The 27,112-nt window shown below is 36.4% G+C and overlaps 1 protein-coding gene across 5 annotated transcripts in view; it reads left to right on the top strand.

The window, feature by feature from the left end:
• The window catches only part of TFEC (transcription factor EC), a 273,116-nt gene that overhangs the window by 46,845 nt on the left and 199,159 nt on the right, over positions 1–27,112 (top strand). Inside the window, exon 1 of one of the 5 annotated variants that reach the window (XM_054495506.2) lies at positions 15,149–15,279. The exons of 2 other annotated variants lie outside the window; for them this stretch is intronic. The gene's annotated coding sequence lies outside the window, so the exon portion shown is untranslated. Of the gene's footprint in view, positions 1–15,148; positions 15,280–20,157; positions 20,245–27,112 lie in introns of those variants that run through there. 2 more of the 5 variants (XM_054495509.1, XM_054495508.1) reach the window with 2 other exon arrangements.

Below are 27,112 nucleotides of genomic sequence, written 5' to 3'. Positions count from 1 at the left end.
ATGAAAATAGATCTATTTCCTGAAGAAAGTTTTGTTTTTAGATTGTTTGCTTTATTTGTTCTATTCTCTATGTTAGATGAATTCCCCTATTGCCATGCTTGTACTAACCTTCTATATAGTAATATCACTGAAAACAGAAAAAGTAAGATAATTAATTGTACTGATAGAATTAAGAGGTTAGCATGAATAACCTAATGATGGCATTTTGGCTAATGGCATTCTTTTCTCAAAAAGTTTCACTGAATTAACAAGTTACAAATAACCATACTGAAGTTGAATATGGGTCATTTCTAAGTTCACAGTGTGCGTTCTATTCCTTATAATCTATCAGCCAAGGTCTTCGTTTGATATTAATGTCTTAAGAAGTGAAATTGCTCATTACATAGTAAACATTTCTTAGATTGTTTTCCCTGTTGATACTTAAATAAAATAGAAAAAGAAAATAACAAAGGTGTAAAAATCAAAGAAAACTCATGGAAAGGGAACTTACAATGAAGGTAGTGGTTATTTCAAGGCTGGCACCTTCTAGAAGGTCACTGTTTAACTTAAACAGTCCATGGAGCACGTCTTAATCTATGATTCAACAGCAGTGCCAACACACAATGCTACTTTAACATGTGCCATGCAAATTTTAAATACTGAAAGATCTCCACTGACCTTCCAGGTCGGTCACTTACAAGCTGTGTAATTATGGGCAAGGTTGTTAAATTGTTCAAGCCTTTATTTTCTGTTTTAAAATGGTTATGATAATATCTGCCCAGAATTGTTGTCAGAATTAGAAGTGATGTTTGTAAAATGCCTATTACCACCCCCAGCAATTGTGGTGCAGCATTACTAATATTATCATATCGCATAGACATTCATAATTATTTAATATTTTCCTGCATATTTACTTTAAAATAAAAGAATCAAGCCTTAAAAATCTCTTGCTGGGGAATTATATGCATTCATTTGGAAATGGGAGTGATGATTCTGGGTGAAACATTTCTCAATCTTGCTCATTCGAAGGGGTTTTCCACTGAGCATATGTTCTGCAGATGTTTATTAAAACATGCTTCTACATGAGTACCAGACATGGAGAGCTCAATTATTGCTAAATTTTCCATGGTCTGCTTTATAATTCTTAATCTTTGAACTCTGGACCACTGATAATTTTAAAAGTAATAGGAGGAGGAATAAAATTATTTCCAGCAAAATTTTGTGTATATACAAAGGATGTAAATGCTTACAAAAACAAGTATATAAGCATGGAGTTTTTATAATGAATGACAGCAAGGAAAATCACCCACTGACTTCTAGATTTTTCTGAATGAGTTAAAAAAATGTCATACAACTTTATTTTAGTTTCTTCATCTATAAAACAGGGAAAATCCCAATTAATCTCTTCTCAAGCCTCACATTTGTGATAATTTGTCAAGTTTCCCATGGCAGAGTTTCCTAGACGTCTGTCCGGATATATCTCCCCTTATTTTAAAAAGAAATCTTGAGTTTCTGAAGGGTGTGTGGCTGCTTGGTAGGCATTCTGTTTCCCAGTTCCTCTCATAGACTTAGTTGGGACCAAAGGAATAGGAGAGAAAGTGATGTGTGTTACTAGAAGGTGATGCGACTGGGACAGCCAAGGTAGCCCAGAGATGGAACACCCTGTTGAGAAAGGCAGATTCTCTCACCCGATCTGGGACTACTAATCTCTGCATAATCAAATGAGCACAAAATAAACTTATACTTTGTTTATACCACTGTATTTGGGGTCTCTATTTCAGAAGCTCAGCCTGTGTCCTACTTATTCAACCCCTCAGAGGAACACAGCCATAACATAGAGGAAAAGGTAGTTTCTAGGTAAACTGGGCACATTTGTGGGCTCTTTACCATGCTGAGTGTATACTCCTGACAGCTGGTAGTGGCAAGTTAGAAACATCAGATACCTTTAGAAATTCCAGGGATTTCTGTTGAGCTGCTGGTCTGTGGGACTGAGCTGTGCCAACATTAATAGTCTCAGAAGTTCTCAAGCAGCTTTTGGAACAATAGCTTTCCTGGCTGCTCTGACTTTAAGATGCAACTGCATGGCAGCTTTAACGTTTCTTCTTTTTTGTCCCAGACTTTGCCCTGTGGTTTCTTTGGGATGGACTACCCAGACAATGCCTCTCTGTCCTTTTCCTGTTCATGTAGAACATAGAACATGACCTCCAACCAACCTGAACAATTGAATTTGCAGTTGTTCTTTGGGATAATACTCTGCTCCTGGTAACAGTGGTCCCTTCCTGGTTTCTCTGGAATTAAACTCTGGGCTATATTGTCAGGGGGCAATATAGTTGAAATTCAGGAAAATGAACTCTATAGAGTTTAGGATTTGTAAATGAAGGCACTGGCAATTTTGCTAATCATATATAACAAAGGGAAATTTTGTTACAAAATAGAAACCAACGACTACTGAGTATTTTACAAAACAGCTCACAGTAATCCTATGCCTCCCAGTATGTTTTCCTCCCTATTAGTTACATTATGAAATGTTTGATTGATTGATTGAAGATTTCTAGGCTGATGTGCCTATTGTACTTTGTAAGCCTACATTGCCTCCTGCTGGCTCTTCTTTCTAGATAACTCTTCTCATGTCTCTTCAGAAATAGATCAACAGGCCTTTCTTTTTGTTTGTTTGGTGTTTTGTGTGTGTGTGTGTGTGTGTGTGTGTGTGCCACATATGTTGCCTCTGTGTTTTCTCTCTATCTAGACTATCTTGATTCCTGATCCTTCTCATCAAAGAACACATTTTCAAAATAACTAACCTTTAGCAAATAAAATTTCTCTTCCTCCTCCTTCTCCTACACAAACTCTGTTCTTGTACATCTGTTAAAGCAAAGCCCTCTTTTCCTGCCTTCCATATCATGATGCTATCTCTGACTATAGCTGTATGTATATAGCGCTATATATATTCCTGCATATAGCGCCATATATATATATTCCTGCATATGCAGACACATTCTTGGCTCTCCAGTTTGACTCTTGCCATAATAATATAGGAAAGACCCTGTGAATGGCTGCAGTAAGAAAACTTGGTTTTCTTATATATATATATATGTATATATATATATATATATATGCATACATCCTCAAGGGAGTTGGGACCAATTTTTTCACCTGGACTATTTCAGTAGCCTTCCAATTCATCTTCCTGCTTCTGTAATTGCACCCCCCTCCCCAGTCTGTCCTCCACAAAGCAGCCTGGGTGACTTGGTGATCCTTTGGAAATGTAAGTTGAATCATGTTTCTCCTCTGCTCAAAACCTTCTAATGCTTTCTAATGCTAAGAATAATATTCATTGTCCTTATCATAGCCTACTAGGCACCTGGTTTCTCTTTGATTTCTCTGATCTTATCCCTTATATTCTTTCTCTTACTCATGTTGCCTGAGTCTAAATGGCTTTAATACTATTTTTTTAACTTTTATTTTAAGTTCAGGGGTACAAGTGCCAAGTTGGCTACACAGATAAACTTGTGTCATGGGGGTTTGTTGTACAGGTTAATTCATCACCTGGGTATTAAGTCTGATACCCATTAGTTATTTTTCCTCATCCTCTCCCTCCTCCCACCCTCCACCATCTAAAAGGCCCCAGTGTGTGCTGTTCCCCTCTAAGTGTCCATGTGTTCTCATCATTTAGCTCCTATTTATAAGTGAGAACATGTGGTATTAGGTTTTCTGTTCTGTGTTAGTTTGCTAAGGATAGTGGCCTCCAGCTCCATCCATGTCCCTGCAAAGGACATGATCATGCCATTCTTTAAGCACCAGAATACTCTTCTTACCTCAGGGCCCTTACACATGCTGTGCCCACTGCCTGGAATGTCAGTCCCTGAAGTACCTACATGGTTTGCATTCTTTCACTTAATTAACTGCTCAAATGTCAACTTAACAAGGAGGTTCCTGGCCATCTATCAAATTCACCCTTTCCTCCCCCCTTCTACCACACACAGCCTTTGCCTATCACTGTCTGTTTTCCTCCATCATGGCAGATAATTTGTCTAATTTGTTCCCTGATTCACTCCTCCAATGCTTAGAACAGTGCCTGACATGTGGTAGATGATTAATAAGTATTTAACATATTACAAAGTAATTAAACACTTTGCTAGCAAGGTACTTTGTAAAGAACATGTTCTCACATACAGTTGTCCTTCAGTATCTGCAGGATACTGGTTCTAGGACCCCTTAAATCATCTTTAGATTACTGATAATATCTAATATAATATAAATGCTATAAACATAATTGTTATACTATATTTTTATTTGAATTTTTTATTGTTAATGAAATAATAAACTTATTTTATTGTTTTTGTTAACAAAAATACAAATAAAATTATTATATTGCTTTTATTATTTTATTCTTATTTTTATTGTTTTTTCCGCAAACATTTTCATTCTATGATTGTTTGAATCCATTGATGTGGAACTCATGGTAAGAAGTAAGTGTATTCTATAAACCAGAGTTAGACATTAGTTAAAGGCTTACATAATTGTTGGAATAGAATTTGTCATTAATTATTAAATACCTGTTTGTACTTATTGTACTGTAAGATATTTTACTAGGTAATTGGGAATTTAGAGAAGAATAGAATATATTTCTGTGATCTAGTAATGGCAGCCCACAAAAATTTGATACTCACTTTGTTATAAGACAGAGAAGCTATTATTGTCTCCATTTTACAAATGAGAAACTTGAGTTTAGAGTGCAGAAATGACTTGTCCACAGTAATGCATACAAGTTAGTGAGCGGACCAAGCTCTGCTACTAATTAGTTTACACTACTTTGAACAAGTATCCAGGTCTTCTAACCTTCTCTTTCCATTCTCTCATACTACTATTCCTCATACCGCTCTAGAGGGAAGGTAGCCCATATATTATACTGGAGTGAGCAGAGGATATTGTTGTTCTTCTAGATATGGGTATTAAATGGCACACTGCTTTTCAAAATATATTAATTATAACTTCATTCCTGAGTCAGTCAGAATTGGCTAGGTTATAGTACACAACCCCCCACATCTCAGTAGTTCTAATAAAATAGTTTACTTTTCATTTATGCTACGAGTCCAACATAGCTTATAAGGAAGCTTTGTTCATCAGAACCACTTGAGGCCTGAGCTGATGAACGCTCCATCTGGACACCTGCTTTGGTGATCACTGAGTCAGCTGCAGAGGAGAGCTGTAGAGTCAAGCACTGACAAAGTGTTTCAACCCTCCCTCTTCATTGACCAGAACTAGACTCATGGCCACTACTAACTCTGAATGAGCTACAAGTAGAGAAGAATTGAATTTGAGTGAAAATGGTCAACACTGGTAATAATTGTCATATGCAGATATTCACACACACACACACACACACACACACACACACACTTTTTGCCCTTTCTTTCTTTTTATTTCCTGGGGTGATAACCAACTTGCCCTACAAGACTCTTTAAATGTGGTAAGCCCAGTGTTTCCCGCTTTGTTTTACTTGTTGACTTCTCTAGGAAGGATTTGTAAAATCCAGAGAAACTGAAGCCAGACTATGATGATTGAGGGACAATTTATTTTCTCCCAGGGGCTTTCACCTAATAGTGGCAATATTGTTCTTTTATGGCACATTTAAATTTGTGCTTGCTACTCAATTTTTTCTATTAAGCACCTGTAACTTTTATTTGTGTATAGATAGTTGTAGATAAAATAATAAAATATTCCATACAGCAAAAAAAGTAAAGAATTGGACTGGTGTTTGTAATTGCAATTTGTTGAAGTCATGAGCTCATAAATATTACTCCTCCTCTTTACCATTATACGAAAATATGAGAAATGAATGTAATATCAAAAAGAGGAACTAAATCGTGGTTTATATAGCTTGGCCTCCCATAGAAGTAGAAAAAGAGGAGAAGTGGGAGTAAACAGAAAGATAATACTTATGGTACATACAAAACAAATGGAGAGATTGAGTCTCATGGATTCTTCGCCTGAGCCACCAGCAAAGGTAATTTTTCCTCTGAATTATTTAATTGGAACTACAAAGTATAAAATCACTCATATTTGGGGCTTTAAAATCATATGGCTATAAATTTCAACTTAGTTTAAATGTTTAAGATTATTAACTTTTAACTTACATTAGCTCAAAAAGTTAGAAATAGGTAAAACTTTCAATGCTGCTATTTGCTTTTTATGGGTGATATTTGATTATAATGCTTCAGTGGTGAATTCACTAGAAGGAAAAGGAAATGGTAAATTGGATAACTGCTTTGTGAGACTTCTAAATGTTACTCTTTTTGGACTGTGCAAAATGGTTTCAAATATTGCTGAAGTTTATAGAGAATTGGCGAGACTGTGTTTCTCTCCTTTTATGCAATATATGTCTCTGAAGAATTGGTTGAAAATATAATTATTATATATAATGTAGAATATATTAATCTAGCATTGATAAATCATCTCGGAAAAACACAAGACAAAATGATTATAAAGTATATTTTTGATAAAAATATATTTCATAAATTTGAAATTTTGTAAATTCTATGTTCTTAAAGTAGGGCATACATAAATTTGAATTTCATAATTTAGTAAAAGTGAGACGTTTATTTCTGATTATCAGTGTAAATACACTTGTGACTTATTATTTCTTGTATCATGTTGAATCCTATTTCAGATAGCTCGTTAAGTAAAGTGAGTTATTTACGTATAAAAACTGTTAAGTTACATATAAAAACTGTGAGTCAGTTGAACTATATATGAATGGTATAAAACACAAGTTATTCAAACTCATATTTGTAAAACTAATTTTCATTATTGCTTGAAGCATGACAAATTATATAATAAATAAATTAGCAAAACATTTTATAATCTTTTAGGGACAAAAATGAAGAAATTTTTGTAAATTTTTGTTACTTCATCTTTTTAATATGAGCAAATATCAAAAACAAAAGCAAATATAATAAGAAAATGTCCTCTTCAATTCACATATTAAATTAGGATTTGTGAAATACTACAAAATAGGATTTGTGCTATTATAATGGGACCTAGTATCACATTTTTATAGTAATATGCTATTGCAAAAGAAAGAAAAAGCCTAACATTTTATCCATTATTATGTACTTTAAGCAAGGAGAGCACAACCAAACTTCATAAGATATTTTTGTACCTCAGAACATTAAATTTTTTCCTTTGGATATCATTGATTTTCATCAGCACACTTTTCACTGTTTTGAGAATTGTGCCAGAATTTTGAGAAAATAGAAAAATAAATGGCTTAGTGAGCATAATTAAGATGTGAGCTTGTTAAATTTGGCTAGAGATATGGTTAGTTGCTTAAATTACATAAAGCTGACAAGAAGAGGGAATTCATGCTTCAGATGTTTGCATAATTTTTCACAACTAAATAATTTGGCTTGCTCAGTTTAGGTATTTCTTTTCTTGTCCGTAATGCTCATTTAAAGCTACAAAGAGTTTTAGCTGATATTACTTATTGAAGATGAGGGAGAAAAAAGAGAAATAATCATTAAAAAAGACTCTATAGGCTCGAAAATGGACCAGAAACCTCTTTCATAGCATTATATTGAAAAAATTTAGGTGACAAATATAGGATGCTCAGAGAAGGCCTCTTCCAAAATGTGTTAAGCTTTCAAAAACAGAAGTTTGGATAGTTCTTCAGTTTTTAAGGAAAGCTCAAACCTATCTATTTTGTTTTAATTCAATGCATATAGAATAATACAGTAAAGGGTAGTATTTTCCTAATTTTACAAATAAGGAGATTGTGGCTCCGAAATATTAAAAGAAATATTGTGTGTATCTGCATGAATCGTAAACGGGGGACAGAGAATTTGAAGATAGGTGTCTGATATGTGCCAGATTTCAAATTCAAAGCCGAATAATGTACAGCCATGTCCTCCAGGGGACTGGTGTTTAGTGGGAAGCAGGACAGCAGATGTGCAAGTGAATGAGTATCTTCGGTGTGACAAAAGTTGTGTGTGTGATTGTATTAGAATACAGGTGAGAAAACAAAGTGGGCCTGGACCATGGAATTTGGGGATGCCTAGGGAAGGCTTTTAAGGGAAGGCAACAGTTAGAAGAGTTGTCAGGAGTCCAACTTCCCTAAAAAGAGCTAAAGATAATGTGGGCATTTTTGCATCTATTCGTCTCCTATCACTTCCTAGCCCCACACTCAACATATTATTTTTTGATTTCCCTTAGAATCCTGATTTCCATTTTTCCCAAGACTGCTCATTCCCTACTAAACTTACTTTCAGTCACCACATACTATTTATAATCACAAACCCATTTCAGTTTTGGAATACGTTTTCCTTATTGTGTTATTCTATATGCATCAAATTTAGTATGCGTAACTTAACTGTTGAATAAAATTCAATTTGTAATGTTATTTGTGCTTGCTTATTTATTTTTTTTGGAACATCTAGGACCATGTTAACTGTCATAAGTGAAAATAAGAAGAGGAGGAAAGGAGAAAATGGGAAAAGTGAGTCAAAGAAAGACAAAGGAAAAGAGAATAGAGAAAAAAAGTGGGAAAGAAAGAGGGGGCAAAGGAAAAATAAATGCTTGTTAATAAATGTGAGCAGTGCTATGCTTTCACTCTTCTGCGTGTGGAAGTATCAAAGCATTGAGATATAGGAAAATTTTAGGGAATATGATAAAAGAAGGATAAAATTTTAAAACAGAACATAAGAGAGTATGGGAAAGATCATCGGAGGCCTAATGTATGAAATCAAAACTCTTACTGTGATTGGAAGTCCACAAATCATTTTCCAAGTGCTCCATTTTAGTTGTAGTTATTTCAAAATAAAATTCAGTATTAAACAAAAGGTAAGACAAAAAAAAGTACCAATAAGGTCAGCTTAAGCTAAGCCTTCCATATGGTATGAAATGTATATGTGGAACAGAATTATTTGATCACAGGATGTGAAAATGGCAAAGTATGTTAATGGCCATTTAGTCCAAAACCTTCATTTAGGAGATGAGGAGATGAAGGTATGAATGCCTTTACCATGTACAAACAAGAAAACATTAGGAGCCTCACGTTCTGGGCTCATTTGTATTAAATGGAGGCCTGTTAACATTGATATGGAAGATGGCATATTTGTAGACTACATCTAGGAACTGTAAAAGCAAGCCCTTGAGAAGTCAAGTAGAAATTCTAAAGAATCACACACACAGAAAAATAGATAGCTTAAAATACACACAAGCCATTTCAATGTGGCCAAATTGCAAGAAAAGATTCAAGGCTGAGGATGGGTGTAGTTATGGAGAAGCCTACATGAAATAAATTATTTCTCTGGTTTGTAATATCTTGTTTCCCTATGTTTTTAATGTCTTTTGCTAATTGTGGTTTGATTATAATCTTAGAAGTAGGACTGATATGAAGTTTATTTTTTTAAAATAGATTTTTTATCTTAGAATCTATTTGATACCCATGATACATATTTTTAGAGACAAATGTTTCAGAAATAATTGTATCTAATATTCAAATTTGTTTACGTTCCATGCTCTGCTGCAAGAATGCTCCATGACCTGTCTTCGAATGTGATTTAAGAGAATGAAATCCCTCTCTCCCTCCTGCTGTTTCTGTCTTTCCAATGGCTGGGAGCCTCTGAGGCAGTGTAGACATAAGTGTCCCACTCTGCTCTCAGCACAGGCTAAGATTCTTTAAGGGAGTAACCAGGACTCCTTCAGCATGAGGACCAGGGCCAGGAGAATGAAGCACTTGCCTCAGGTACAAAATTTAAAGGAATACAAAAAACAAAAACAAAACCAAAAAAACTCAGAAATCAAGATTAATAATATATTAATGCAATATTTTTTAAAAATCAAAATTTATGCCCCAAACTCTGTAATGCATAAAGTATCAAAGGATCAGTAAAGGTGCTGTGCTGAGCCATACTGGGGACAAAAGAAAAAGAAAATCAGTAAAGCTGATCTGAGAGCTGGGGAAAAACAGGGCATTTAATTTTATTGGTAAAGTAGATCTTAATAATTAGGCAGCCCCATGACAAAGAATGTTATAAAAAAGACAGAAAGATAGAAGCAGTCATTCAGTCAGCCAACCTAATCTTTTTGACATGTTAACAGTCCTGATTAAACATGTGGCCTGAGGATGGCAAGTGAGGACCATGTTTTGGAGATGCTGCTAAAAGCAAGTGCATAAGAGCATTCACAGCTGGACATTTCTCCCTGGAAATGTTTTCTTTCTTTTTTTTTTCCTGGCACTGCAAAGACATCGAAGTTGGTAGAAAGCAAAATGTGCCTGAGTTTAATGGGATCAACTTTAAAAACAAAAACAAAAAACCTTTGAGTTAGCCACCTGAGGTAGATACTGGCAGGTTTGCTGTAGGCCCAATGGCACAGTAAGAAGTACGACATGGAAATATGTCAACTGTAGCGTGGCGAGAAATTGCCTTTTGTAAAATAGTCCTTTGATATCTTAAATAAATGTGATGTTTGATCACGTGGCTGTGGTTGCTTCCTTTCCCTTAGCTAATTTCTATTCACTCTCTAGTTCTTGGTTTAAATATTAGTTCTTTAAGAAAGCTATCTCTAATTCCTCAGAATAGATTCGATCTCCCATTTGTATGTTCATTGGACCACATATGTAGCATTCATCAGAATGATGTGTTTCAGTCAGGGAAACAGAAATCGTACTAGGTCTTTCAAGGAGAGTGAATCTAGTAAAGAGAATTGGTTACACAACTGGTGAAAGCATTGAAAGCAATAACTGAAAAAGAGGTAACTCAGAGACTAAGAGTGTATTTGTTACTTCTGGGGGTGCATAGCAGGGGCTAGAACAACCAAAGAGGAAAATTCGGCAAGGGATAGTATGGCAGAAGAGGAAAAATCAGGGCCAAGGCTGGGACCCCTGTGAAAGGTTTCCAGTCCCTTTCGGAGATACCACCACAAAACAAAGAGAGAAGAATTAATATCCAAGACAGGAAGATCCATGATTTCTCCCCTCCTACTACCTTCTAATCTTGCACCAATGCCTCTTATTGGCCAAACCAAACTGGAAGTCAGTTGGCAAAAAATTCCGGAAGATAGAGTTTGCAGGGATATATCTGGTGTCTTGTGATAATAAAACAGAACCTGGGAGAAAAGAATTAGGCTGATGCAAATATTAAAGTATCTTAAAGATACTTAAAGGTACTTTAAAGATGCAAGTATTTTAAAGAATTATATATTTATTAATGCTATTATAAGTGCAATGCCAGTCTCTCTAGGCAGTCTGTAATTTCCATGGATCAGGAATGTATCTGCCTTGTTCATTAATATATATTCCCAGTCCATTTCATAGCATCTAACCCATAGAAGATTTTAAATAAATAAAAATATACCTGAATGAATACCATCATTCCTACCATGCTTTCAAGAGTTATGAAACTCTTGAAGGAGTACATGTTAGTTACGTACTCCTTCAAAAATGATTTTGAATAGGAGCTCAGTGATATACCAGGAGATAGTAAAGACTCTATCTGAAGAAAGTGAGGAATGGAGATGAAAGAGAGAAAGAAAAGGAGGTGCATTTGAAATCGACAGTTTCAGAGCCTGGAAAAATTCTTTTCTCTCTAAGCCTGGAGTGTTTTATGCATCTCACCCTCTCATTTCATAGGTCACCCAGTACATATATCAACTTGGGAGGATGTTTATAAGGAATAGGAAGACTAGTATCATTTGAAGAATGGCCATTGAGCTCAAGATGCATAACTAAAATTAAAGAACAGTCCTCTTAATGTCTGTTTCAAGACAATGGTTAGCTGGCCCTGTGTACTTTACCACTAAGAGCAGAATCACTCTTCTCTCCTTACAATTTCATCTAATCCCCTGCTTTAAGAGATGGGTCACAGACATGAGATTTTAAAACCTGGGGACACTTTTCTGTTTTCTTCCTTTTTCTATGATTCCAGTTACCTGTGTTATCAGGCCACTTGAAGTTATCTCACAGCTCACTGGTGTCCTCCTAATTTTTTAAGTCTTTTTCTGTCTTTGTTTAATTTTGTCCAACAATTTCTGTTGCTGTTTCTTTAACTTTCCTAATCTTTTTTTTATGCAGTGTCCAATTCATTCCAATCTTACCTAGTGGTTTAAAATTTTTACTTCATTATACATTTTATTTGGTTTGCTAATAGTAAAGGAAGGAAGAGCTTTTTTTTTACCTCTTTGTCCAATTATTGTTAATTACTACTGGTAAAGTGAATGATCTGAGGAGGAATGCAAAACAGAAAGCAATAACCACAACTGTGACAACAAAGAAGTTAAAAATAACCAGCTGGGTATGGTGGCTCACGCTGTAATCCTAGCACTTTGGGAGGCCGAGGTGGGTGGATCACGAGGTCAGGAGTTTGAGACCAGCCTGACCAACACAGTAAAAACCTGTCTCTGATAAAAATACAAAAATTAGCCGGACATGGTGGCTCATGCCTGTAGATCCCAGCTACTCAGGAAGCTGAGACACGAGAATCCCTTGAACGCAGGAGGCGGATTGCAGTGAGCCGAGGTTGTGCCACTGCACTCCAGTCTGGGCAACAGAACGAGACTGTCTCAAACAAAACAAAACAAAACAAAACAAAAACACCCACAACATCGCCACCACTGCCTAACCTAATTTGCTCAAAGGATAAGGGATGTCATTGCTATTTGTCCAGCCTGTTGGTATTTCCTGATTGCAAGTTTTTCCAGTCTTCAGGCTGGGATTTATGTTGTCCAGTATAATTTTTATTTAAGGCATTGTACTTTCTTCCTCTATAACTTAGATTTAGGTTTTAAAAATATCTTTTATGGCTCGCCTCAACATGCTTATGCTTTCCTCTACCTTCTTGAACATATGGTGTGGGGTCATAGTAGCTGTTTTAATGTGCTTTTACTATCTCTGTCATTTGCATCATTCACTGGTCAGTTTTTGTTGAATGATTTTTCTCCCTCTCATTGGTCATATTTTCCTAATTTCTTGCATGCCTAATAATTTTTGATTGGATATCAACCATTGTGAGCTTATGGAATTTTTAGTATTTTTTTAAGAAAATATTTTTGAGCTTTGCTCTAGGATGCAATTAAGTTGCTCGGAAACATATTTATCCTTTCACAACTACTTTTTCGACTTTGCTAGGTGGAACCAGAGGAGGCTGGTTTTGTCTCCATTACTAAGGCAATACGATTCTGAGTACATTTCTTGATGCATGTCCTGTGTAATACAATATTTCTCCCCTCTGGCTTTTGGAAATAACAATTCCCAGCTTTATGTGATTTCTGGAAATTGCTCCTTCTGCTCCTTTCCAGTCATTGCCTGGTCTCACGTAGTTTGCTTACACACATGCCCTGATCAGTACCCGCTTGAAGACTCTAGGGGAACCCTCTGCAGATCTCAGGAGCTTCTTTTCTTTGCAGCTCTTTTTACTTTGGTAAACTCTGCCCTGCAAATTCTAACTGCATTGAGCCTCCCAAATTCTCATCTCTGTCTTCTCAATTCAAAAAGAACACTGGACTCTGTTTAGATTCCCTCTTCTTGGGTTTATTCCCTAATTTATTTTCTTCTATCAAGATCATGCTTCTGTGGTGCCTGTTGTTCCATGTCGGAAAATTGTTTCATATGTTTTCTTTGACTTTTTAGTTGTTTAAGGTATGAGGGTAAATATAATCCTTGTTCTTCTATCTCGGCTGGCAATGGGAGTCCTTGACATTTTTTAACTGAACTAAACCTTTTACGCAAATTGCTCCTAAATACCACTTTTTTATTAATTCAAAGTTTAATATAGGTGTACTTGGAGAGATGAGTATTACTCTGCACCCTCAATAAGAAAGGGTTTACTACCTTTTTTTTTTTTTTGAGAAAAAGTGGTCACAGAGAGATTTATATTTGTTTAAACTATTCTACTTCCTGTATTGGGAAGAAATGAAAAATCTTCCAGAAATGTTATCTTTGTTTACATCCAAGGTGCTTCCTGAATTAGTATGGATGGAAAACAAATATTTAACCCAGTGAAACAAATCAATTCAAGTTTCAGTAGTATTTTATAAACCAATTAAATCTGTCACTTCATATTATCTGAGACTAGATATGTCCATGCATTATTTCACCCATTAAAATGTAAATCTCCCAAATATAAAAATTTTTATAATAATACTAAGAGATAAGCATATTTGTCCTGTTGAATGAAAAAAAAAATTCCATTGTAACAAGTTCTTATTTTGGAAAAAAACCAAAACCAAAAACCAAAAACAAACCCTACTACAAGGAGAAGAAGAAAAATCCAACAGAAGAATAAAAATTTCAACAGCTAGGTCTGGGCACAGTGGCTCATGCCTGTAATTTCAGCACTTTGGGAAGCCGAGGTGGGCGGATCACTTGAGGACAAGAGTTCAAGACCAGCCTGGCCAACATGGTGAAACCCCATCTATACTAAAAATACAAAAACTAGCCTGGTGTGGTGGTGGGTGCCTGTAGCCCCAACTAGTCAGGAGGCTGAGGCAGGAGAATTGCTTGAGTCCAGGAGGCAGAGGTTGCAGTGAGCTGAGATCGTGCAACTGCACTCCAGCCTGGGTGACAGAGTGAGACTCCATCTCAAAAAAAAAAATAAATAATAATTCTGACATAATATCAAAGAAAATATTCTATGTTTAGATTAATGTTACAAGAAATCTATTTTGAATTTAAGATTGATCAATCATTCTTTTAAAAGAAATTCAGACTTTCTCACACATTTCTTTATTTTCATATGCTACTGATTAAGCATGTGAAATGCCAGAAAAACTCACTAACAGTGCACTGCATTCTTTCTAAAGGAGACCAGTGAGAATACTGTGGTTTGGATAAAATTATGTTTAAATTATGTTTAGAATTCATAATTTTAGAACTCCAAATCCTGATTTTACATTAATTATACTCATTAAAGAGGGATGCATACGAAAATTAATGTTTAGCACTTTGATTCCGGATAAAGCCATATATCAGGAAGGCATTATTTTAATATAAACAAATATGATGTGGGTTTGAGTCACACTCACATGCCTTCCAATCACCCTTACTCTACCTCTGAATGCTAATATAAGAACATGAAAACTCTTCTTATGAATCTTTAAGTGTTAGTTTCACTTCCTTTAGAATAATATTAAAATAGCATTCCCCTAACTATACACTCTGCGAGAAAACAATGTGACAATAAAAATGCAAGCATTTTATTTGAAGAGTAGGTGCCGGGGTTGTTGCTGTTGTTTTTCCTTAATATCCCCAACCATGTGATATATAACCGTGTGACTGTGGTGGTTTGCTTGTCAAGCAGGAAGGTAGGTCATAGTTTTTATTTTATTTTTTTAATGCCATTGAATTATAGTTCTAGTTTCTCCAAAATAAAACTGACAAGAATGTCCAGTGTCGTTACATGTATTCAATATTGTGTTGGATGTCCCAGCTGTTATAATGCAATTTATTCCCTGAATTCTAAAATTTACTAAATAACTTGTTTTTCTATTGTAAAAATAATTCTTGCATATCATTGAAAATCCTGAAAATAGAGTGAAGTTGAGAATGGGCACTTATAGTTCCACCACCCAAAGAAGAGGAGCTTAAACAGAAGTAAGGTCTTCTGATTAACACTGAGCAATTTTGAGTAAGAAATACAAGACTAGTAGTAAAACTATGATAGCAAACAAAGCATAACAACTGTACTTTTATAGTTGTTAAAAGTTAATTTTAGATTAAGTGTGAAAAAGATGTTGGTGTTTTGGAATATGTAAGTATTTGGAGGTTAAAAGCCAACAGAAACAAACTTCTCAATTTCAGAATTTACTTGGTGGAGAAACAAGATAGGGAGGAGAAAGGATATTTGGTTTTGTCAAATTTCCATTTGGTTTTATGTTGACTGTTGTAAAGGAGTTTACCACATGGATGCCCCATTGCCTAGAGTCAAGACAAACTACATGAAGAAATAATGTTTAATAGCTGAGTCCAGTGATGAACACTTAATGTCTCAGAGTTCTTTATTGTCTGATCTCAGGAGAAAAGGCTGAAAAATAAGGGTTTTTGTTTTGTTTAGTTGGATGTGGAATGCAGGAGTTGGGACAATGGGAGCAAATTTAAGCCAGAAATAAACTTTACTTTTTATGAGTTATTATTTTAATTGTATATTGCTGGTTTTCATTTGCTAATAAATATTTTAGCAAAATCTCTGTTCATCAATGAGACTAATTTTCTCCATTGTGTACTTACTGCAGGCAATAAAAATACATTGAGGAATACAATTTCTTTTCTTCAAAACTTTGAAAGAGTTTTTATAATATCAGAATAATCTCTTCCATTAATTTTTGTGAAATTCTCCTTATAAAATTATAGAAGCCTTGGGTTATCCTTTGGGAAGATTTTAAACTATTGGTTAAATTTCCTTAATAAGACCATAATAGTTTTCTGCTTTTACTTGATTCCGTACTAATAATTTATGTCTTTGGTGATTTCTTAATTTCATTTGGGTTTTCAAATTTATTGGTATAAACTTGTTTTTAATATCTTTTTTAAAAATTATTATTATTATTATTATACTTTAGACTCTATGGTACATGTGCGCAACATGCAGGTAAGTTACATATGTATACATGTGCCATGCTGGTGCGCTGCACCCACCAACTCGTCATCTAGCATTAGGTATATCTCCCAATGCTATCCCTCCCCCCTCCCCCCACCCCACAACAGTCCCCGAAGTGTGATGTTCCCCTTCCTGTGTCTTCCCTCTCATTCCATACATTATGTATTTGTGAATTATATTTATTCCCCTTGGTCAACTTTGCTGGAGGTTATTTTTGTTATTTCTCTAATAACTAACTTTTTTGATGGTTTTAACTTTATATTTGCATTTTTTTTACTGAGTTCAGCTCTAATAATTATTTTTTCATCCTTTTTGAGAGGCGATTTTGCTGTTCTGTTTCTCAGTTCATTAAGTTGGATGCTTAGCCATTTTTGTCAGTTTCAAAGATTTTAACTGGATACACCATACTTCTTTCGGTTTTCTTTTTTACCCTATCAATCATTCTTTCTGGATCCATTTACCCTTATCTCCCTGATCACTTAAAGTTTCTCAGAGATTAGTCTTTCGGCCATTTTTTTTTTCTGTATCTACAGTCCTTCTCTTGATGATCTCATCCAGTGTTGTGCCTTTAATTAGCGACCCTATGTGAATGACTCGCAGATTTACATCTATAGTGAAAAACCTTTCTCCAGAGCTCCTGACTAAATTGTCCAACTTCTGGTTTGCATCTACACACTGATGTCTAATAGATGTTTCAAACTCAACATGTCCAAACAAAATTGCTGATGTCTTCCCTCTTCTTATTGAAGCTATTTCATCCACAGCCGCAATGGAGGTTAAAGATCCCTTCTTTTTTTCTAGTATCTTGGACAAAATAATTCAGTGATCTAGAGTCTCCTCTTGCCCAATCTATTAGGAAATCTTGTCATTTTATACTCAAAATAAATCCAGAATCCAGCCACCTCTCACCACTTCACTCCTTCTGTTCCTGCTTCTGTTCCCTGCTCTGAAACAACCACTTCTCACCACTCCATTGCTCTGTTCGTGGATTCTGTTCCCTGGTCTAAACCGTCCTCATCTTGAGCCTGGATTACTTCAGTGTCTCCTAATTGATTTCCCTTTTGTCTCACCCTTCACCCCATCCATAGCACTATATAGTTTCAAAGAGCAGTTAGTGTGATCCTGCTAAAATTCATGTCAACTCTTCACTCGCTCCTCTTCTTTCATTTACTATCTCACTGAGTAAAAGCCAAAGTCCTTAAATTGGCCCCCGCTCACTGGGTTCCATCCACATTGGCCTCCTGTTTCTGGAATACTCTGACCACAGGGCTTTGTACTGTCTATTATCTCTGTCTGGAACACTCTTTCTTGCAGGAAACCCCTAACTAAGTTGAAGTCTTTGCTTAAATCTCACTTTCTTTATGAATTCTCTTCCAATAGCCCTATTTAAATTTTTAGACCTCTGCTACTTGTCAATCTTACTTCCTTTATCTGGGTCCATTCTTTTCACAGCATATTTTACTTATTTATTAGAGTTATTATTTATTGGCTGTTCCCCCCATTAAAATGTAAACTCTAGTGGAGCAGGAATATTTTTTGTGTATTTTATCCACTGATGGATTCTCAACTATCCAACACATAGTAAGTACATAATATATTTTTGTTAAATGGAGTGAATGATTGAATGAGAGATAATTTCGTAGGGTATAAGATTCTAGGTTGACAGCTACGTTTTTGTTAGCACTTTGAAGTTATTACTTTCCACTCTTCCATTATTGTCACTGAGAAATCATCCATCTCAGCAAACTATCGCAAGGACAAAAAACCAAACACCGCATATTCTCACTCATAGGTGGGAATTGAACAATGAGAACACTTGGACACAGGAAGGGGAACATCACACACTGGGGCCTGTTGTGGGGTGGGGGGAGGGGGAAGGGATAGCATTAGGAGATATACCTAATGTAAATGATGAGTTAATGGGTGCAGCACACCAACATAGCACATATATACATATGTAACAAACCTGCGCGTTATGCACATGTACCCTAGAACTTAAAGTATAATAATAAAAAATATATATATATAAAGATAAATCATCCATTAGTCAAATCATTGTTCTTTTTAGCTAATCTGTCTTTTCCTTTTGGATGTTTTAAGAACTCTTTGCCTTTGATATTCTGCACTTTCACTATAATATGTCTAGGTATAGGTTTCTTTTACATAATTCTGATAAAGATATTGAGCCTCCTAGATTTGAGGATTTGCATCTTTCATCATATTAGGAAATGTCTGTCATTATATTTGTGAATATTTCTTCTACATCTTTTTTCTCATCCATTTCTGAAACTCTAATTAGACAGATATATGTTGGAATCTCTACTTTTACATCTTTTAACTTTAATATTTTCCACTCTTTTGATTCTCTGTGTTTCATTTTGAGTAACTTATCCAGATATGTCTCGCAGTTCACAAATTTGTCTTCATCTTTGTCTAATCTGTTGCTTAATCCAAACTTTGAGTTCCTAATTCTAGTTTTCACATTACTCACTTCAAAAAATTTTATTTTGTTCTTTTTCAAATATGTCTAGTCAGCTCCCATAATATTTTCTTTCTTCATTGCACTTTCAGTAGTCTCTTTTATTTATTTACATATATCAGGTAAACTCATTTTGTAGGCTTCTTCTGATTATTATAAAAGCAACCATCTTTGACGGCCTTACTTGGCAGTTACTAGTTTAAATCTTGATTCTCCCTCATGATTGTTTGTTCCTTGGTATTTGGTGGACTTTTCACTGTGAGCCAATCTCAGAGCATTAACTGTGGGACTTCCTTAAGGTATGTATTAAGGTGAATTTGTCTATAGAAGGTTTGGGTTCCTTTTGTCAGGAAACTGTGTATCCTACCAACCCTGGATCACTTTAATCTGCATTTTCTAATAGGTTATTTTGAACCATATAGGTGATGTGAATTCTTGCCTTAGACACCTGAGATGGAGGCTTGTGATTAGGAATTGAAGATCATTAAATTTCTCCAACCTCTTTCTGCCCTCCACTCAGAGGCAAAGCTGCAATAGGCAGGTGTCTCCATAGACACTAAGCAAGGATATTTCTTTCAGACACTGACAATAATGCTCTTTTTTTGAGGGTCCTGGTTTTGGTAGGTTTTCTTTGTTATACTCAGGTCCTGGACTCTGCCTGTCATCCCTCAAGTGGAAACTTATTGAGTCTTGAACTCTGGTTTGTCAGGGATTGGCAAGCAGTCCCGGGCAAATTCCTACTCTGAGACTTACTTGTCTTTGTAGATCTGCAGTTGCTCATGTTTCTGCTGGTTGGGGAATTCCTTGACTGTCTTCCCTTGCCAAGACAGGTGTCAAAATGATTTTTAAAACTGCTAGTTAACATTATTGGTTATACTATACTCGTAGGTTTTTCACTTAATTACTTGTCTTCCATTATTGCTGGAAACAGAATTCAAACTTTCATTTCCTGTCAGTGTTTGTTTTACCTTTGTCTATTACTTTGAATTTGTCGTCTCAGTTTTAATTTGAGTTCAGAAATATGAAGGAAACAGTGATAGTTGATTTTTAATTATGTACCATACTTGAATCTTAAAGTCTTACTTTATTTGTTGTTATAGGGGTTTTGGCATTTTAACTTATAAGCAGTCTGAGAAGTTTTGCCTGCTCTAGAATGACCTGATTTTAGTGGATGCCATGGACATTTCTAAGTCAGTAAGTGAAGAATTCAGGTCCATTTGTGTGTGGATTCAGTCTGCACCTGGACCTAAGTTAATCCAAAATAACTTGAGTTTCCTGAGAGTATGTCTTAAACTGAAACTCCTTGAGACCTGATAGTATCTCTTAGGTCCCTCAACAAATCAAAAGTTTCTTTTTGGCTTCTAGGATCTTGGTATTTGTGTAGAAATACTCTGGCTTCTAAGAATTGCCTGTAATTCATTGAGCTCAGAGCATCTGCTAGATGTAAGTCTAATGGTTATGGTCTTGTATGTGTGTGCACCAAAGGAAGTGGTCTCTGTGCTGTGAATTGATGGGTGCTGCCTGACCCCTTATGACCCAGTGATTTTTCTCCTCTGTTCATCTGTGGCCTAGAGATGACTGTTTTAGCTACTTCACATGGGACAGAAAAATCAGGAGTCAAAGTCATCAGATAGCTCAGGGGTGGGGGTGAGATTTGTAGATATCAATTTACTCTCTCATGAGCATGAATTTTATTATTAGTAAGGTGACTGTCATTTGGGAAGGAAGAGAAAAGATTTAGGACAGGTGAATTTTCAGGGAGAGAAGAGGAACCAGTCTCAAGCTGTTTGAATAATTTACTCTTGTGAAAAGAATAATTTCACAAATCAAAACTTTCCTAAGGTAAAAGGAAAAAGGTGGGGTGATTGTTATAGAATACAGTTTTATTTGCATTTACTTTTACTTTTTTGCTACAGTTGGCTAGGATTGCATTTTTCCTAGCAGTATAGTCTATATTAGTCAGGGTTCTTCAGAGAAACAGAATCTATTTATCTAGAGAGAGAGAGAGAGAGAGAGAGATAGAGAGTGGTAACTGACTCACATGACTGTGGTTGGCTGGCAAACTGGAGATTCAGATAAGAACTGATGTTGCAGTCTTGAATCTAAAATCTTCTGGGCAGGGCAACAGATGAGAAACTGAAGCAGGAATTCTATGCTGCAATCTTGAGGCAGAATTGCTGCTTCTTCTAGAAATCTTAGTCTTTACTCTTAAGGCTTTCAACTGATTGGATGAAGCCCACTCATATTATGGAGATTAATTTTCTTTATTCAAAGTCTACTGATGTAAATGTCAATGTTGAGGCCAGGCATGGTGGCTCATGCCCGTAATTCCAATGCTTTGGGAGATGGAGGTGGGAGGAGCGTTTGAACCCAGGAGTTTGAGACCACCTTGGGCAACAGAGTGAGATGCCCATTTCTAAAAAAAATAATAAATGTCAGTGCAAATCACATTAAAAAATACCTCCATACCAATATCTAGACCGTGTTTGACCAAACAAACTGGGCATTGTAGCCTGGCCAAGTAGACACAAAAAATTAACAATCACAAATCTTACAAAATTTTAGTGGACTGCCTGCCGATTTCAGTTAACATGATTCAGTTTGCCAAAACCTGTAACCTTTGGGTTATGCCTTGTGAATACTTCAGTTTAATAATCCAAATACCCAGATGAGTGATATTTCTTATTGTGTTGAGGCTCTACCTTTTCTTTGTTTCATTTTTTTTGTTGTTGTTGTTGTTTTGCTTTTTTTTGATGGAGTCTCACTCTGTTGCCAGGCTGTAGTGCAGTGGCACAATTTTGGCTCACTGCAACCTCTGACTCCCGGGTTCAAGCGATTCTCCTGCCTCAGCCTCCCGAGTAGCTGGGATTACAGGTGTGTGCCACCATACCCAGCTAATTTTTGTATTTTTAGTAGTGACAGGGTTTCACCATGTTGGCCAGGATGGTCTCGATCTCCTGACCTTGTGATCTGCCCGCCTTGGCCTCCCAAAGTGCTGGAATTACAGGTGTGAGCCACTGCGCCCGGTGAGGCTCTACCTTTTCTTAATAGCTGAGTGTCAGTAGAATCAATAGATGTTTATAAAAACCTAGGATGAGGAAGAATGTCTGGGAGCCCTTCATCTCTAGTCTCTTCTGTGATTTCCCTTCTCCCCATAAACCTGTACTAAACATTATAATTAAGGGCATTGTGATATGTTTGCAGAAGGAGTAGAGACAGAGACTTGCTGGAGGCACCTGGAGAGTGTGTTTCCTCACTTCTCTGACTCTTCCCAGATCCTTTTCTAATTGCTAGGATCCTGCAGTTCCCTATAGGAGCATCAATCATATACACAGCAAGGGGTGATGTGCGGAACTCAGTTTGGAAAGACGTCTATTCAGTTTCTTGATTTAGACTTCAGCAATTTCAGTTCACTAAATATGTTTTCTCTGTCTACTTCCAGCTGGGAAACCCTGGACTGATGTTTGTCTCTTTCATGCTGCGCTTCATTCAGCTTTTCGTCCTGGAATGAGAATTATTACCCTCATATCCTCTGCTTGGCTTACTCTGCATTTTCTCTAAAGGTCTGTTGTGACAACCTCTCTGTATTGATTAGGGGAGTCTGGTCTTCTGTATCAAAAAGATCTCATAGTATAGAGGTGCAGATAAGATAGGAGTTTATTTTCTCTTGTGTGAATAGTCCAAAGTCAGGCAGGTGGTCTGAAGATCTTGGTAGAATCTTTTCTCCTGAAGGTCAACCAGTACATTTGTTGGTAGATTGGCTCTGTCCTTCTCAAATGTATTTTTGTCTCTGGTTCAAGGCAATTGTCCCAGTGGTCACCATTATCCAGCTAGCGAGAAGTTGTAAAAGAGGAAATTAGGGCAGGCTTCTTGTCTAAAGGAGATAACTTCAAAGTCACACGCCTGACCTTCATTCACATCCTGTGAGACTCAACGTAGTCACAGGGTGACACCTAACTGCAAGGGAGGCTGGGAAATGCAGGCTTTACCTCAACAACCAGGTATTCAGCTAAAACTCAGAGGGTTCTATAAATAATCGGTGGTCTATGCTACATTTATACCAGGCATTCAATTTTTTATTATTGATAGTTAAGACTTTTTTTTGTTATAAATAACAAATACTTTTGAGCTGGCTTTAACAAAAATGGGGAATTTATTATAAAGACGTGGGGAATTCAAGGGTAAGAATGGACTTCAGGAAGAGACTGGAAACAGGAACTGAAAATTTTTAGAATCCTTCCTCTGTCTGCATCTCTGCTTCTCTCTGTATTTCTGATCCTTTCTTTTTTCATAGCCTGGCTTTCTTTGACCCTCTGGGCACATGAGAAAAAGCACCTTAAGAGCATCTGAAGAGCCCCCAAGTTAACCTGTGGCAATTTTAGCTGCATGCAGAACTCATTTGACTTCTCTAAGTTCCAATTCCAAATATCTGGGTGGAGGAATCTGATTGGTTCAACTAGGGTCAGGTGTCTACCTCTGCTGCACTTAATTGTTGCAAATGCGGTGGGAGTCATACGGTACAATTGTAGCTGGTAGGACCCAGCTGTATGTGGGAGTACATTCTGAAAAATAAAGATAGATTCCCTAAAATGTGTCCACTACCTCGAGTCTTATCAGTATTCTTAGTAATCCATCACTTCAAATATGAATGATCCTTATGTTTTGTTTCATCCTCTACCAGTTTATGGCTAGCGTATGTCATAGAGACCAGAGGAGTTCATAGCAAATCTCATTGTTTGTGAGTTGTGAAGAAAATGGAGAACCTCTTGGGCCTCTGAAGTACATTCTTCTAGCTGTATGGGTAATCTTTTCATCATAGAAAATTGTACTTGGGAAAGAAAAAGAGCTGTTCTGATAGCTGCCCACTGGTTACTAGCCTGGCACTCACAGTAAGGTACAGTGTTCTCTTGCTTAACCTAAATGGCACCAGTATCTCGTGATATCACTCTGTGATCGTGATGAAAAGGGATAAACCCCAAACCAGACCATAATAATATCTGAACAAGGACCATGTGCAAACCACAAAAATGACCAAATATCTTTCCCTCCTGGTTAACATGAGTGACTATTTATCAATTGCAGCCTTAAACTCACTGTGTTTTTTCTGCTTCTTAGAAAATTATTGATATCCAATTGTTGAATTAGCCCCACTTTTTGATAACATTCAGTCTATAGCTAAGTCCTTCTTTGAACCCTCCCTAAAAATCATGTAAAACAAGCCCAACTTCTGTTACCTGCTCCCAATAGCACCTTTTTGCAGAGATACTTCAGAGCTCCTCATGGGATATGGTGGCCCCTGCTTCAGCAAATAATACATCCAACTTTGACTGCCTCTGTGCTTTCAGTGGTCTCTGGATGGTGGTCACTAACATTCTTTACTAAAGAAGCTGAGAAGAAAAAACAAAACAAAGCACACATGATCATACACAAGGGACTCTGTCCGTTTTACCTTTGTCCAGTTGTACTGAGCATGTTTTTAGATTAATGAGTTGGCTTGTTTAGAAGGTGACTAGATACACCTATTATAACTTGAGTAGTTCCATAGTTTGTTGCAAGACAACCTTGTAACAAACTTTTTTCACTTAGTTATTAAAAAATTATTAAAAATTTAGAAAAATCCCCATAAAGATTATTTATTATTTCTGACATTAACATCATGGGAATATATTAATTTAAATTGTTCCAGTTCCTTTCCTTTAAATAGTTCTAGATATTTAAAATTGCTCACGCAACTTAAATTTGGAATCATAATTGTCTTTAATTTTTACTTTTACTGGCTATACCCTGCCTTACTGATACATTCCTCCTGTGAACCTCTGAAACAACTCTTACAGCACTTACTTACTTAGCATGCATTATTAATTAAATTTTAATAGATATGCATCTATTTACAAACCCCTGTAATTTACAATGATTGTAAATTTCTAGACATTATAAGAGAATTTTTTCCAAGTCTCCTACGGGGCTTGATACTTATACAAAATAATTATATTATAAATAAATGGCTGATATCTGGATGGTGGGGGAAATTTGTTGACAGCCCAGAAAGATTGCTAGATTGCAAATTCCTTGAGGAAATACATTGTGTCATCTCTAGTAGATAGAATTTCATGTCTCATGGATGTGTTAGTTCATCATGGTTGCCCTATAAACATTTGCTGAATGATGAAATGCTACAGTGCACACAATGCACTACAGAGCATGGAGAGTCAGGTGAGGATTCTAAATGGGAAGGCAAAAATTGAAGACAGTTTTAACCTGACTTCTCATTTAGCCTCTATGGCTGGGTATGTGTTATTCATATTCCTTTAGGCGTTACATCTAAAGTAGTTATTGGTGTGCATATGTTGTAAGACACTGCCAATACATCATTGTTTTAGTTTATAATACACATATCTTTTTTGTTATTAGTTTTAATGATGTAATACTTTGAAATTATATAAAAGTTCTTGTCAGCAGAAATTCAGGATTTGGAGAGGATCTACTAGGCTCTCTCAAGGATGCTGAGGTAGTCTTTGGAGCCTAAAATTCCTCCTTATGAGACAGAGTCACTAAAAAAGGTAAATTTATTCAAGTGTGTTATTGATTCTGTGGAATACTAAACAGAACACATAGATTAAATTGGCTCTATTCTTGGGTGAAGAATGTTAAACTGTAGAATCTAAACAAAGAGTAGGCCCTATTCCAGAGCCACCCATTTTTTTCCCTTATCTCATTTTCCATCATGCTTTATTTCTCAGAGTTCCCTCTTTCTAGATTGCAAAAGTCAATCCTCCAGTCTTGGCCTTTATTACTGAAACCTTAGATTGTTTTAATAGCCAACGAATGGATTTCCTCACAGTCCTTCACCTCTCCTGGTAGAATTTTTCACTGCTGCTTCATCTGCTATGCTTAACCTGCTATGATGATATTTCTAGAACATTCCTTCCATTGCATCATGCCCCAGCATAAAACACTATGGTGCTCCCTTTTGCTTTGTTTATCCTTGGATCTGTTTCTCTTGGACATCTGCAATCCAGCCTCGTGGGGGTTATGCCCATTTCTGTCCAAGAGCCCTGAGTGCCTGGTCAAGGTTCAGCTGATTTCTTTCTATCTTCTGTTTATCCCATGCCCATTTGTGTATCTGCATACCATCGTCTGGTGATTTATCTTCTGGTCTCTCCTTTTGCCTACGTTCTTTCTCTCAATTCTCCCAATCCTTTAAGGCCTGTTTCAAACTCCCTCTCTTCTACAAACCTTTCTTCTCCAGGACACAAATATAATCTCCTTCTGTGAACTACCAGAGTAATTCTTGCCAGGATCTCTTAGTTTATCACAAAATTGCTTTCTAGCTGTTTCTTAAGATTTGGTTTACTTTCCTAACCTTGATCATAAACTAAATAAATGCAAGGTTCAATCATTTAAACTTTTTGTTTTACATTACCTCCATTCTTGGCACACTCAATAAATAATAACAATAAAATTCTAGTGTGATGAAAGGTGAGCTTTAATCAAAGAAAGCACGATAAAGCAGTGGCTCTTGAATGGAGAAGGTTTGTTGAAAGGCTGAGGACGGGTTGAGAAGCGGTGAGAATGGATCATTGTTCTGACACTGTGCCGGATGGAGTGCTGGGCAGTGAATGGAGGCTGTCAACTCTGGTTAGACTTGGCCATTGTTCCTGGGACGCCCGTGTTAGCTCTGAGTAAGAGATAATTCATCAGAATGCTCTTGTACTTTTTTTCTCTCTTGCTCTGGGGCAGAAACTGTTCTACTTCACAGGCTGAACTTTTTACCTCTTGCCCTGAGAGGCAGAAACACGCTGCCTGAGTGCTTCCATTTTGAGACACCTTGTAGGAATCCTTATTGAATTGCTTTAGAAGAGTAGATTCTTAGCCCTCTAGTGCAGCAATCTGCCACAGCAACCCCAGAGAGTGTTATTTTTCAGTCAGAGGTAGAAGCCTCCTGTAATATGGGCTCACTGGGCTTTTGGGGAAAAAAGACAGCATTTTGCAAGCTTAGTTCTAATTGAACATCCCCATGTTGCAATTATTATTGTATTTCAGTCTTGCAGCCTTTGTTACA

The sequence above is a fragment of the Pongo pygmaeus genome, chromosome 6 (genome assembly GCF_028885625.2).
Source record: "Pongo pygmaeus isolate AG05252 chromosome 6, NHGRI_mPonPyg2-v2.0_pri, whole genome shotgun sequence".
NCBI lineage: Eukaryota > Metazoa > Chordata > Mammalia > Primates > Hominidae > Pongo > Pongo pygmaeus.
Note: the sequence above shows the minus strand (reverse complement) of the source record. Positions and strands in the feature narration are given on the sequence as shown.